Raw genomic sequence first — 15,224 nt, forward strand, 5'->3', positions numbered from 1 at the left:
CTTTGCATGTTAAATTCAGGGATACTATATGGCAGATGTCTTCAAATGAGGTTAGAACCTCCTCTCCTTTTGAAAGGGGATTAACACAGATGTTCAATTGTTCTGTAGCCTCAGTGGTTATGGTGAGAAAAAAATCATCTGGTACTACCTGTCCCCACTTGATCCTCCTCCCCTGGTCTTTGGTCTTAATTGATAAAACAACCTGAGATGTATCAGTAGAATTCATAAGGGAGAAGCCATTAACTAGCTCCATCCCCACGGGGTTATGGTCGCTCGCTGGCATCGGTACAGCGTTATAAGAAATCACGAATTTAAGAAGACCTAACGATAAAAATATATAGTCAATTATTGAATCACAGTCCCTACCAGCATACGTAGATACCCTAGTATTTTTGTCAAAAAATTCTGCCTCATATAAATCATTGGTTGCCAATAGATTTTCCATAACCACTCCCTTCTGACTGTGTTCAAAATGCGGGGGGGAAATACTGTCAGGGGCATCTGAGTCAATTAGGTCACAATTTACACATAAATGTACATTAAAATCGCCCAACAGTATAAAATGGCAATAAGTGGTTTGCTTTTCTTTATATGTAATTAAAAAGTCAGTTAGCCACACTAAGTGTTCATTTACAGGGTAGCCATTCGGTGAATTATAACAATTCACAAAGAGTACTTTGTTGCCGTCAACCAGAGTTACCTCTAAGACTAGACAGTTATGGGTGTCACAATCAACTTTTATAATTTTACCCTTTACGTTCACCGAAACCAACATCAGCAGGCCCCCTCTGTTCCTTCCTGCAGGAGATGGTAATGCCGGGACAAAGAAAGAAGTAAATCCATCCAACCAAAAGTCACAGTCCAAGTCCCAGGTCTCCTGCATAGCAACAATATCATACGTTTTTACAAAGTTCAGCCAGTTGGGATCTTCTCTCTTGGACCGTAAGCCGGCAATATTCCAGCTTAATAATCTGATTTTATCCCTTTTATCTGGGGTACCCAGCTCCGGTTTACATCCATTGCTAACTGAAGAAGGTACAGGAGCCATAGGGGCATGAACCACTACAGCAGCATCTTCCATACCCTCTCCAGCCCCCCGTCAATCGCACAACTCGAGACCCGACAACGTGTCAAATCTATTGTGCGTACTAATGTTGGGTCCAAACCTAAAGAGGTTCTCCCTCCCTGGAGCCTGGCTAGGGATAGCAGATAGAGGGCCATAAGGTGTAAAGGAGCTTCTGCCTAAGCTGCCCAAGCTAGGGGTGGAAGGTCCTGTAAGATAATTATAGAAATAACCCAAAGGGCGCACACAGATACTGCTGCTATCGGTGGCCATCGAGGCTGCCCTTAATAGAACTGTGGCCACATGCTGGGGGAATCTAAAATTTACCACCACGCAATCACCAGTGCAAGTTTTGCGTGTTGGGCCAATCCAGTTTACCCTCCTAACTGTAATTATATCTCCTGCGAATTTTGGAGGGAAACCACATTTTGAATTCAGCCAAGATACAACTTTATATTTAAGGGAGTCACGTGACTCCTCAAATGGCTCAACCAAAGATGAGTTTTGTGGGGGCACATTTACTAATGCAATTACGTAAGGGGCACAACTTGGGGGAAGATCAATAAAATTACTTCTCCTAATAGGGGTAGCAATTGGCTTTGTGACTGGCCCAGGTTTGGGGTGTACTCCTGTACTGATAGATGGAGGTAAGGGTAGGACAGAAGAACCAGGAGATTCTTGCATAGCACTAGAGGATTGACTTAAGGCGTGTACGTTTTTATCAATCATGGTTGTCCCGTTCCTGACATTCTCCAAGGAGTCTGTATTAGGTGTGGGTAGAGAGGGGTTAACTTTATCTATGTCAGCTAACTGCTTCTCTAACAGGCCACCTAGTCTTTTGACCTCTGCAGTAACGGTTTCCAGCTGAGACACTAGTGGTTTGAGGGATTCCGCTAGTTTCAACTCGAATTTGGCTTCCATAGCTTGAATTAACAGGCCCAATTGCCCAGGGCTCAAGGTTATATTATCCTCACTCTTATTCCCCACCATAACAGGCAAATCCGTGAAGGGGTTGCTATCTGATTGATAAGTTTCTGCCTTTCTTTTCAGTGTATGTCTTCCCGCCCTCTTACCTTGCTGCTTCCTACAGGTTCTAACTGGCCTAGAATGGATTTGGACAGGAGCTGCCTCCTCCTCATACTCTGAGATGGACTTGTCAAGTACTTCTGTATCCGGGGCCTGGTGGTTCAGTGCTTCTACTGCAATGATTGCCTCTGGTTCAATGTCTGTAATGGTGACAGTATCCGGTAGAACCTCTAATGGAAAGGGGCTCTCCTTGACTTGGCCTTGATCTTGATCTGAGGAATTACCTCTACCCATGGAGACCCTTCTATCATTATTGATCTTGTTCACCATTTTTACAAGAAAATTGTCAATAGAACCCGCCCCCACAATAGCCTTGTCTTTCATGGGCCCCGGCATGTGTGCTGGGCCAAGAGTTTAATATACGCTATGATATCAAAAAGGGGGAAAGGAGGTAGGACAATTTTTAAGGGGGTCCAATGTACTTGTCCTAACAACAATCAACAACAAATGGTGTACAGAGTTCCCCCGGGAGAGCTCAAGAAATTTGGCTCAACCTATAATTCTCTCTCGTGATATCTAGACAAGGGGTGAAGAAAGGGTCTCAAGTGTGCAGTGTAGACCCATATTCCAGAATGAAAAGGTACCTCACACAGGCTATCGACAGGACCACAGCTGTAGCCCCAGTCGATAGTTGTCCAGCCTCATCATCGGTACCCTGCTCCTTCGGCAGGCTGGCGGTGCAATGCCCGTCGGGCAGCGGTGAAAGCTGCACTTTTGGTGGAGATCTTTAATTCTGGGCCAGCGGGTGTGTGCGTGTGAGGGGCCTAAGGGAGTGTAATCGTGAGCGTGGTAGTGAAGTTAAAAGAAGTCAGGGGAGTCCTGTTGGTGAATGTTTTATTGGTCAGGCTCCCTGCTTCAATAAAAAGAAAAGGGGTACTAAGGGGTGGCAAGTAATGGAACCAACCCTTATTCAACCCTTTATGTGCAAGAAGTGGTCAACATGTTTCACGCCCTAAGGGCGATTCATCAGGACCTGGGTGCTCATAAATTACTTGGTTCCTTTAAAAATTTGTCAGGACACCAGTATACGACCTGAGGTAGTGTCGTATCATAATGGTTCCACTGAGGGGACCTTCTGGAACCCTAATGTTTCCTTCTTAAAACCTCACGGGCCGTCCAAGTGGGGCCAGCAGCGAGATGAGGGAGCCCTCTAGCGTCGCTGCAGGCAAGCTGCTCTGCACCTACCCCTCCCACAGGAAACCAAGGTCTGGACAGCCGGCATTTTTACAAGAAAATTGTCAATAGAACCCGCCCCCACAATAGCCTTGTCTTTCATGGGCCCCGGCATGTGTGCTGGGCCAAGAGTTTAATATACGCTAACCAGTTCAGAGCTTACGACGGTGAGGTAAATTCGATAGCACAACAGTTCACGAAGGACCTTATGCTATTACACTCTCTTTACCTTGTGGTTGCGTTACGAGTCTCCAGATGAATTGAGCAGGGTCTCTGGCCCTGCCCTGCCTCTTCTGGCCCCGGACGGCCACAGACAGCCCCACCCTTGTCCCGGGCTTCCCCCTGGCGCCTACCGCGCGCGACTCGCGGGGCGAGAGGGCGCGTCGGCTTTTCAAGCGCCTCCGTGCGCTAGCCTCGCGTCACGGGAGCCCCTAAGGCTGCTGGGGAATGTAGTCTTACGGGAGGCAGTCTCCCGGCGCTCCCCTTCTGCAATCACGCAGCCGTTTCCCTCATGGCACCGCCCGATGGCGTCCTCAACACCGGCACTGGCCTCGCGCTGGTCTCGCTCCCCCAGGGGCTCCTGGGCACGTCGGCTTTTCAAGCGCCTCCGTGCGCTAGCCTCGCGTCACAGGCGCCCCTAAGGCTGCTGGGGAATGTAGTCTTACGGGAGGCAGTCTCCCAGCGCTCCCCTTCTGCAATCACGCAGCCGTTTCCCTCACGGCACCGCCCGATGGCGTCCTCAACACCGGCACTGGTCTCGCGCTGGTCTGGCTCCCCCAGGGGTTCCTGGGCGCGTCGGCTTTTCAAGCGCCTCCGTGCGCTAGCCTCGCGTCACGGGCGCCCCTAAGGCTGCTGGGGAATGTAGTCTTACGGGAGGCAGTCTCCCGGCACTCCCCTTCTGCAATCACGCAGCCGTTTCCCTCACGGCACCGCCCGATGGCGTCCTCAACACCGGCACTGGTCTCATGCTGGTCTCGCTCCCCCAGGGGCTCCTCGGCACGTCGGCTGAGTGATGTGGCGGTGTCCCTGAGTGATGTGGTGGTGTTCCTGAGTGATGTGGTGGTGTCCCTGAGTCATGTGGTGGTGCCCCTGAGTGATGTGGTGGTGCCCCTGAGTGATGTAGTGGTGCCTCTGAGTGATGTGGTGTTGCCCCTGAGTGATGTGGTGGTGTCCCCGAGTGATGTGGTGGTGTCCCCGAGTGATGTGGTGGTGTCCCTGAGTGATGTGGTGGTGTTCCTGAGTGATGTGGTGGTGTTCCTGAGTGATGTGGTGGTGTCCCTGAATGATGTGGTGGTACCCCTGAGTGATGTGGTGGTGTTCCTGAGTGATGTGGTGGTGCCCCTGAGTGATGTGGCGGTGTCCCTGAGTGATGTGGTGGTGTTCCTGAGTGATGTGGTGGTGTCCCTGAGTGATGTGGTGGTGCCCCTGAGTGATGTGGTGGTGCCCCTGAGTGATGTAGTGGTGCCTCTGAGTGATGTGGTGGTGCCCCTGAGTGATGTGGTGGTGTCCCCGAGTGATGTGGTGGTGTCCCCGAGTGATGTGGTGGTGTTCCTGAGTGATGTGGTGGTGTCCCTGAGTGATGTGGTGGTGTTCCTGAGTGATGTGGTGGTGTCCCTGAATGATGTGGTGGTGTCTCTGAGTGATGTGGTGGTGCCCATGAGTGATGTGGTGGTGTGCCTGAGTGATGTGGTGGTGTTCCTAAGTGATCTGGTGGTGTCCCCGAGTGATGTGGTGGTGTCCCCGAGTGATGTGGTGGTGTCCCTGAGTGATGTGGTGGGGTCCCTGAGTGATGTGGTGGTGCTCCTAAGTGATGTGGTTGTGTCCCTGAGTGATGTGGTGGTGTCCTTGAGTGATGTGGTGGTGCCCCTCAGTGGAGCCCCTGAGTGATTTGGTGGTGTCCCTGAGTGATGTGGTGGTGTCCCTGAATGATGTGATGGTGTTCCTGAGTGATGTGGTGGTGCCCCTGAGTGATGTGGTGGTGTCCCTGAGTGATGTGGTGGTGCCCATGAGTGATGTGGTGGTGTTCCTGAGTGATGTGGTGGTGTTCCTAAGTGATGTGGTGGTGTCCCTGAGTGATGTGGTGGTGTCCCCGAGTGATGTGGTGGTCAACCGCCCATACAGCTGTTTCCACATGCACTCTTGAACCCATACACCAAGTGAATCAACTGCTCAAACATCTATGCACAGAGTCACACACCTCCCAGCCACCCCCACACACACTCACCCTCACATACAAATACTTGGGCGACCAATCAATAACCCATGTAGCCACTCATATAGCTACTAATCAACACATGCAGCAGCTTACACAACAACAGACATAATGATGCACACATTCAGACAGTTTAGTCACTAACCCATGCATTCAGTAAGATACATTTAATCACTCACTCATACAGTCAGTCACGCACCTACTTAATCCTTCATCCAGACACTCATACATATACTCATTCTTCAATATGTAAAACATATTTTAACTTTACAGAAACACACAGACACTGGATGATGTCATCAGTGATGTCATCAGTGATGTCATTTGAGATGTCATCAGTGATGTCATTTGAGATGACATCAGTGATGTCATCAGTGATGTCAATGACAATGTCATGAATGATGTAATATGTGACATCATCAGCAGTGGATTGCGGGCGCGCGAGTTATAGTGAGTCCAACTAACTATAACGGGGGAATTTCAATGGTTTTGTATGAGTAAAATATTCAGCTAATTATAACTGGTGTGAAACCTATGGTTTTTTCAGTGAATATATATATACATAACTAGAAAAGAATGGGAAGCAATTAAATCTTTAAGCAGTGATGAAACTATTGAAATTAAACCCTCCGACAAAGGTTGAAATATCGTTATCTTTTCTAAAGAGAATTACCAGGAGGAGGCCCTGAAACAACTGAGGGATAAAGACTGCTATATAACAATTAGCAGGCAGGAATACAACAAAAGCATTTTGGACTTCAACAAATTATTGGCAATTTGGAGGGAAAAAGGGATGCTGAGCATGGACGAACTGTTGTATTTACAATGTGATTCACCTGTTCTTCCAACATTCTACCACTTGCCAAAAGTCCATAAGGACCCAAAGAGACCTCCAGGAAGGCCGATCGTCTCGGCAATTGACAGTTTGCTGGAGAATGCCTCAAGATTTATCGATGGGTATATGGCACCGATTGTCAAAGAACTTCCTTCCTATGTGAGGGATACACAGGATTTCCTCCGATTAATAGACAATATTGCTTGGGAACCTGTTTTTCTATTAATAACTCTGGACATTGTCAATTTATACACCTGTATTGCCCATGAGAATGGCATTGCTGCAGTAAAATGGTTCCTTGATCGGAAACACGGTCAATATCGGGACCATAATGAAATGCTAACACAATTAACAACTTTCTGTCTTAACAACAACATATTTTTGTTTGCAGGCCAGCTGTATAGACAGGTCAGAGGCACATCTATGGGCTCGTGCTTCTCTCCCAGCTACGCAAATCTTTTTGTCGGCTGGTGGGAGAGGCACGAGGCTTGGGGTGAGGCCAACGACCATTGGACTGACAACATTCTTCTATGGACAAGATACATAGATGACCTGTTTGTGGTATGGCGCGGCAGTAGATCCTCGGCTGAGGAATATATTGCCGCACTTAACAACAACATTTGGAACCTAAAATTCACTTATGAAATCAGTAACACCAGTGTATGTTACCTGGACCTGGAGGTCTATGTAGACAATGGGAAGATACAGACTAAGTTATATAGAAAACCGACGGCAGGTAATGCTGTTTTACATGCAGCGAGCCAGCATCCCAAATGTCTCATAGGTAGCATACCTTATGGTAAATTCCTTCGCCTGAAAAGAAACTGCTCGGATGAGGAGGAGTACGTTCGGGCAAAGGAAGAAGCCAAAACAAGGTTCCAGATCAGAGGGTATTCTCGGAACATATTAACACGTGCAGAAGAGAAATCCAAAAAGATCTAAAGGGACCAACTACTCATGACCAAACAGGGGTCGAAAAATGAGGATAATCCCAGAATGATTACCACGTTTAATTCTAAATCAGGGAGGATAATGCACATTTTCCAAAAGAACTGGCACATCCTTAAAACAGATCAAATAATGACCAAAGTCCTTCCAGAAAGACCCACTTTAACATACAAACGGAGTCAATCCCTGGGGGACCATCTTGTCCATAGTCATTTTGTGTCAAAGAAACGTAAGCCGGTCCAAATATCAAAATCTAAAGGTTTCTTTCCATGTCGAGCCTGCAAGGCCTGTAAGAACAGTAAGATAATGAAAACTTACCCAGGTAAAACTGACGAAAATGAACCCGAGAGATGTATCAAAAAAGTACTCAACTGCAATTCTGAGTACACCATCTACTGCCTCACTTGTCCCTGTGGGAAAAGCTATATAGGCAGCACTATCAAGCCTACAAAAATGCGGATCCTCGAACATCAACGGGCAATAGTGAACAGGGACAAGGCGTACCCTGTAGCGAGACACTTCGCTGAGTTCCACAAAAGCGACAGGGAGCTGTTAAGCTTTTATTGTATCGATCAGGTGGAACGCAGTGAAAGGGGTGGTGACAGAGAAAAAAGACTCCGGACTTTGGAGTCCAAGTACATCATCGGGCTAAAAACCACAATTCCCTGGGGTTTGAATAACAATGAGGAAATGTGGGTACATCTGGAATAACAACTAGATACTGTGTAACATCATACTATCTCCACACTTCTGAAACAGGCCTTGTTGTGACACACTCTCATTCACACTCTCCCATGTATATACTCTTCTTTAGGTTTATGCCCATCCAGGGCTAAATAAACTGTACTGACACAGAAGGGATGTATTTGCCCATTCAGGGCATAATCTCAACTCAGGAGATTTTCCTGGATGTATAAACACTGTTATTTGAACACTATGAGATTAACACTACACCCATACTGTGATAAGATGAGTATATAAGTGTTTGACGAAACTCAAAGATGCATGCACTGTAGAAATATCAATTCATTGCTTACCTAATGTTTGTAATTTGCACTGAGCACTTTATTTATTTTTAACGCCATAGAATGTATATATTCTTGCGAAATTTGCACATTATAAGATGGCCGCCACACTGTGTATCTTAAAAATGGTGAACTGTCATTGATTTTCATGACGAGTCGGCTTTAAATGGCGTTTTGGATTTTTTACACTGGTGAACACTGACGAAGCCTGTTGGCGAAACGCGACTGTTGTAGGGGTAGGGGCTTGAATTAAATCAACTTTGGAAAACTTATGGTATGGTGTGCTGGTCTTCTGTTCAGCCAGACTGGAGTGGACTGTTTTTGTGATATATACATATATATATATCACTGGAGAGACATTGACTACGATGACCAGCAGGCAGTGGTTCTGTATACGCCCACTGGGGCGGGTCATCAGGATTTAAATAACATTGAAAGGTGATGCAAGTGTTACTCGAGAGCCCATGATTAAGCGCAGGTGTGCGCGAAACGCGTCGGGCCAGGCTCAAGAACTGCTGTGAAGAGACCTGCCATCCTAGCTGTTGCTCCTGCAATAAAGCGCTGATTTATTTTCCCTCATTGCGTGTTTGGCTTCCTTTGAGGGGACACCCTTTTTGTGATCAATATATATATATATATATATGTCAGTTTCACACATCCAAGGACCATAAATCCAAAAGGAAAGCAGCACTCGCAGGAGGTAGTTCCAAAACCAATTTATTCGTGGCGGAACTAAACAGCAACGACGCGTTTCGCCGTGGGACTTTGTCAAGTTGTACAGAGAGCAGAGACGCGCATGAACTTAAAAGATGTCAAAATGCCATAAAGAGCAAAGAAGTAATACATAATTAAGGACGAAAAAATGGCAGCCATATTGGAACGTTATACATTCATATTACTGCGCGTGTATTATTACCCAATAGCTGTTCACAAAAGTGCCATAAGCTCGCCCCCTGAATGGAAGTTTATAATACAAACATGATGTGGCCCTGTATGGGCAAAAGCAATCCAACTTAAATGCTCACCTCAAACAAGGACTAATGTAAGCGTGCACCACAGAAGGAGAATGAATCACATTGTAACACTTGTACATAACCCCTGATCTAATGTTACCAGCAATCTAAGCACAAATGCTTATGGGTACAGTGTAAACATTGACACTCTCCAAATTTATAGATGATTATATACTTAAATTACGCCCTGTATGGGCATAGGTGTCTGGCCTACAAAACATGTCCAATGACATCTCTGCATACAAGATCTATTAGCCAAGTTAAATGTTTAAAAAATCAAGATTTAAACAATCAAGATCAAGAAATATTCAAAGAATTCATCCAATAAATCATCATGTAGAATCAAAAAAGAGAAAAAAGACACAATTGCAATAACATGATGCGACTCGAATCATGGTAAGAAACAGACAGAATATATACATATATATACATGAGTTCAATAGGCCTATCCCAGATGTACAGATAGTTCTTCATGCATATTCAGGCCCCTCGGGTTTTTACTCTGTAGGTCGATTATGTACCTGGATTCTAAGCGTCTGAGCTTTAAGAGACGGTCACCTCCTCTAATATTGGCCGGTACACTATCGAGACAGATGTATGACAACAGATCCCTGTTGCTATTGTGCATCTTCTCGAAGTGCCTCGCCACAGGATAGGATTTGTCCTTCTTGGCAATGGCACGCATATGCTCTAAGATTCTTAATTTTACTGCATGGGTGGTGCTGCCAATGTAGTTAAGACCACACGGGCAGGTAAGGCAGTAAATCGCATAGGGAGTAGAACATGTCAGAAATTTCGAATTTTTTTTCGGTGTTACCAGACCAGGTATCTTAAAAGTGAGGGTCCGCTTACTATACTTGCAGGCCTTACACCGACCACAGGGATAAAAACCACTGAGAACAGGTAATTGAGGAGTACTCGCAGGGGAAGAGAAATGACTGGAGACTAAATGATCTTTAAGGGATTTAGCCTTTCTGTAAGTGACCAACGGGTTGGTCGGCAGGTCAGCTTTGATAATGTTGTCAGACATGAGAATACCCCAGTTCTTTTTAAAGATTTTCTTAATCTGACCAGCATTACGCGAAAAGGTAGTAATGAGGCGAAATGCCCCAATATTGGATACCCTAGTGTGCTTAGGTTTCAAAAGATCTTTGCGCTGTATCTTTTTGACTCTCTCAAAAGCACGTATCAAAACCCCATTTTTGTATCCTCTTTTCTTGAATCTTTGAAGGCTAGCAGCCGCTGCCATCTTAAAGTCATCATCATTAGAATTGTTACGCCTTAACCTTAAAAGTTCTCCATAGGGGATACTCTCGATTAATTGGCGTGGGTGACTGCTGGTTGCAAAGAGCGTGGAATTCCCAGCCGTCTCTTTCTTGAACAGTTTAGTCTGTACTTTACCATCATCATCAATATATACAGTTAGGTCTAAATAGTTGACTGCACTCTTGCTGATGTGCCCCGAAAATTTCAGATTCACATCGTTGTCATTGAGTACCTCAACAAAGATATTGGCCGTTTCTATAGAGCAATCTATAATAATAAACAGATCGTCTATGTAACGATGCCATCCTATAATTTTGTTGGTCCATTCCTGATTGTTGCACCAGGATGCCTGTTCTTCCCAGTGACCTACAAAAAGATTGGCAAAGCTAGGAGCAGAGCAAGCTCCCATGGCTACTCCGGACATCTGCTTATACAATTGATTGCTGAAAAGAAAAATTTTATTGTTTAAACTGAAATTCATAAATTCCATTAACATTTTATTGTGTTTGTAAAAACGTACAGGACGTTTCACCAAGAAACTGGCCATAGCTCTAAGACCATCACCATGAGCTATACAGGTGTATAGACTGGCAATGTCGAGGACCATCATGCAGTACGTGTCTTTCCAGATAACTTGATCAATGAAGGACAACAAATGTTTGGTGTCTCTAAGATAGGAAGGCAGAGACATAACCAAAGGTGAGAGAAACGAGTCAACATAAATCGAAAGGTTTTCAGTAAGACTTCCATTGGAAGCCACAATGGGCCTCCCCGGAGGATTGTGCAAGTCTTTATGAACCTTAGGAAGGTAGTAGAAAGTGGGAATCACCGGACTTAAACAACGTAAAAATAGATCATCGGTATTAAGCATGTTAACATTATACCACTTTGATATCATATCGTGGTACTCTGACACGCTTTGATTATATACTTTGTTGTTCACAAGCCTGCAGGTGTTAACATCTCCCAATAAATGAAGAGCCTCGGTTTCGTATTGGGCAGTAGTAAGAAGGACAATATTGCCCCCCTTATCAGAGGGTTTACACACCAGACCAGAGTCTTTGCACAAAGTTTGTAATGCATTCTGTTGTTGTTTGGTGAAATTATCGCCAGAAGATAAATATGACTTCGATTTTCTTAGTCTAGAAAGATCCATCAAAACTGCATCCGAGAAAGTATCAATAGCATCTGAACCCATAATAGGCATAAATGTGGAAACAGGTTTAAATGCACTGTCCCCACTTTTTTGTTGTATGTCCAGATGCGCCAGTGTTTGAGTGTTGGTGATATCTCCATCTTCACCTGTGTTGATTTCCTGATGTAGACCTTCTATGGCACAGAGGCCACCCAAATCCCGGCACCTCAGTCCATCTCCGTCTTTGTCGGCTAAAGGAGCAGAATTGGCACTATGTGATTTAAGTTTGAAAAATTTGTGCAATTTCAATTTTCTCGTGAATTTAAAAACGTCAATTCTTGTTTGCGCAAAGTCAAAGTTCCTACGTGGGCAGAAGCATAAGCCCAATTTCAATATAGAATTTTCCTCTTCTGTAAGTACTTTGTTGGTCAAATTTATGATGGTCAGATTATCTTTGTCTGCAGGGTCATATCTTAAATCTTCTTCCTGTAGAAGTTCTTCCTGCTGCGTGTGACAGGTTGGGAACCTAGTGGATTTCTTCCCACCGCCCCCGCGCCTCGTCTTCCTCTTGCCCCTGCATTGTCCGGAGGCTTTCCCCTGCCTCCCTCTAGTTGTTGGTTGCGCATGACTTTGTACTCCACGTGAAAAGAAGGAGCTTCCACACTTCCGTCTTCACTGATCGCGTCGTCTGCGTTAGCATCTGATTCGGAGGTTACAGGTTCTACAGAGGCGGGTGCACTTGTCTTTTGCTTCAATTGTTTCCTTGTGTGGTCGTATTTCTTAGCAAAAGTTAGTACCCTTCCCATCTGATAATCATTCTCATCTCTTTCAAATTTGTCTTCCTTGCGCTGTTTTATTTTCTGTTCATATTTCTTGAGACGCTTTTTGATTTGTTCACGCTTTTCTCCTAAAGTGACCTGGTCTTCCTCTTTCAATAGTTCCTCTTCCAATTCTTTGATTTGTGTCAAAGCTTTATCCCTATCGCTCCAGGCAAAGCGTACTAAAATCTTAAGACTCCCTTTGCAAGATGCTGCCGTGTGCTCCGCCCATGCATCCAGCAGTTCAGGGTCAGGATTTTCGTATGCGGGGATAGTATATATCCTCAATCCCCTTGGGACGCGGTCAACATCAATATAATTTTGCAGTGATGTCGCCTCCCACCACTTTCTGATCTCACGTTCATACAGACGTTCTAGTGAGTTCAGTTTGGTGTTCATGGAGGTACCGCCCCCACTGGCTTGACTAGTGCCTGCTTTTTGAGTCCCATCAGGTTTTTTCTTGTTCTTAAACATCCCTTGTTCGGCCTCTCTTCTCTCCGCCTCACAAAACATGCTTAAATGGTAGCGCAGCCGCAACTACCACAGATCAAATAAGCTGTATCCCCCCTTCGCTCTGAGTTAATGTCTGTGCGCAAAGAAAGTCTTGAATGCGCTGACCGCGCCTTACCAGAGAAGAAGAATAAACGCCTGAATAATGAAGATGAATTTCACTCGGCAACTCTTCCTGGGCTTGGCAATGCGGGATTTCTTCGACAAACTCGGTGCAGCCGGAAAATAATCTCCAATGCTTCAAAACACCAGCCGGTTGCACTCGTGGGCGGGTGCACGCCAAACGGGGGTGTGCCCGTTACACAATGTCAGTTTCACACATCCAAGGACCATAAATCCAAAAGGAAAGCAGCACTCGCAGGAGGTAGTTCCAAAACCAATTTATTTGTGGCGGAACTAAACAGCAACGACGCGTTTCGCCGTGGGTCCTAGAGTGATATGGTGCTGTCCCCGAGTGATGTGGTTGTGTTCCTAAGTGACGTGGTGGTGTCCCCGAGTGATGTGGTGGTTTCCCTTAGTGATGTGGTGGGGTCTCTGAGTGATGTGGTGGTGTCCCTGAGTGATTTGATGGTGCTCCTGAGTGATGTGGTGGTGTCCCTGAGTGATGTGGTGGTGTCCTTGAGTGATGTGGTGGTGCCCCTGAGAGGAGCCCCTGAGTGAGGTGATGGTGTCCCTGAGTGATGTGGTTGTGTCCCTGAGTGATGTGGTGGTGTCCCAGAGTGATGTGGCGGTGTCCCTGAGTGATGTGGTGGTGTCCCTGACTGATGTGGTGGTGTCCCAGAGTGATGTGGTGGTGCCCATGAGTGATGTGGTGGTGTTCCTGAATGATGTGTTGGTATTCCTAAGTGATGTGATGGTGCCCCTGAGTGATGTGGTGGTGTCCCCGAGTGATGTGGTGGTGTCCCAGAGTGATGTGGTGGTGTCCCCGAGTGATGTGGTGGTGTTACCGAGTGATGTGGTGGTGTTCCTGAGTGAAGCCGTGATGTAGTGGTGCCTCTGAGTGATGTGGTGTTGCCCCTGAGTGATGTGGTGGTGTCCCCGAGTGATGTGGTGGTGTCCCCGAGTGATGTGGTGGTGTCCCTGAGTGATGTGGTGGTGTTCCTGAGTGATGTGGTGGTGTTCCTGAGTGATGTGGTGGTGTCCCTGAATGATGTGGTGGTACCCCTGAGTGATGTGGTGGTGTTCCTGAGTGATGTGGTGGTGCCCCTGAGTGATGTGGCGGTGTCCCTGAGTGATGTGGTGGTGTTCCTGAGTGATGTGGTGGTGTCCCTGAGTGATGTGGTGGTGCCCCTGAGTGATGTGGTGGTGCCCCTGAGTGATGTAGTGGTGCCTCTGAGTGATGTGGTGGTGCCCCTGAGTGATGTGGTGGTGTCCCCGAGTGATGTGGTGGTGTCCCCGAGTGATGTGGTGGTGTTCCTGAGTGATGTGGTGGTGTCCCTGAGTGATGTGGTGGTGTTCCTGAGTGATGTGGTGGTGTCCCTGAATGATGTGGTGGTGTCTCTGAGTGATGTGGTGGTGCCCATGAGTGATGTGGTGGTGTGCCTGAGTGATGTGGTGGTGTTCCTAAGTGATCTGGTGGTGTCCCCGAGTGATGTGGTGGTGTCCCCGAGTGATGTGGTGGTGTCCCTGAGTGATGTGGTGGGGTCCCTGAGTGATGTGGTGGTGCTCCTAAGTGATGTGGTTGTGTCCCTGAGTGATGTGGTGGTGTCCTTGAGTGATGTGGTGGTGCCCCTCAGTGGAGCCCCTGAGTGATTTGGTGGTGTCCCTGAGTGATGTGGTGGTGTCCCTGAATGATGTGATGGTGTTCCTGAGTGATGTGGTGGTGCCCCTGAGTGATGTGGTGGTGTCCCTGAGTGATGTGGTGGTGCCCATGAGTGATGTGGTGGTGTTCCTGAGTGATGTGGTGGTGTTCCTAAGTGATGTGGTGGTGTCCCTGAGTGATGTGGTGGTGTCCCCGAGTGATGTGGTGGTCAACCGCCCATACAGCTGTTTCCACATGCACTCTTGAACCCATACACCAAGTGAATCAACTGCTCAAACATCTATGCACAGAGTCACACACCTCCCAGCCACCCCCACACACACTCACCCTCACATACAAATACTTGGGCGACCAATCAATAACCCATGTAGCCACTCA

The sequence above is a fragment of the Lissotriton helveticus genome, chromosome 6 (genome assembly GCF_964261635.1).
Source record: "Lissotriton helveticus chromosome 6, aLisHel1.1, whole genome shotgun sequence".
In the NCBI taxonomy this organism is placed as follows: domain Eukaryota; kingdom Metazoa; phylum Chordata; class Amphibia; order Caudata; family Salamandridae; genus Lissotriton; species Lissotriton helveticus.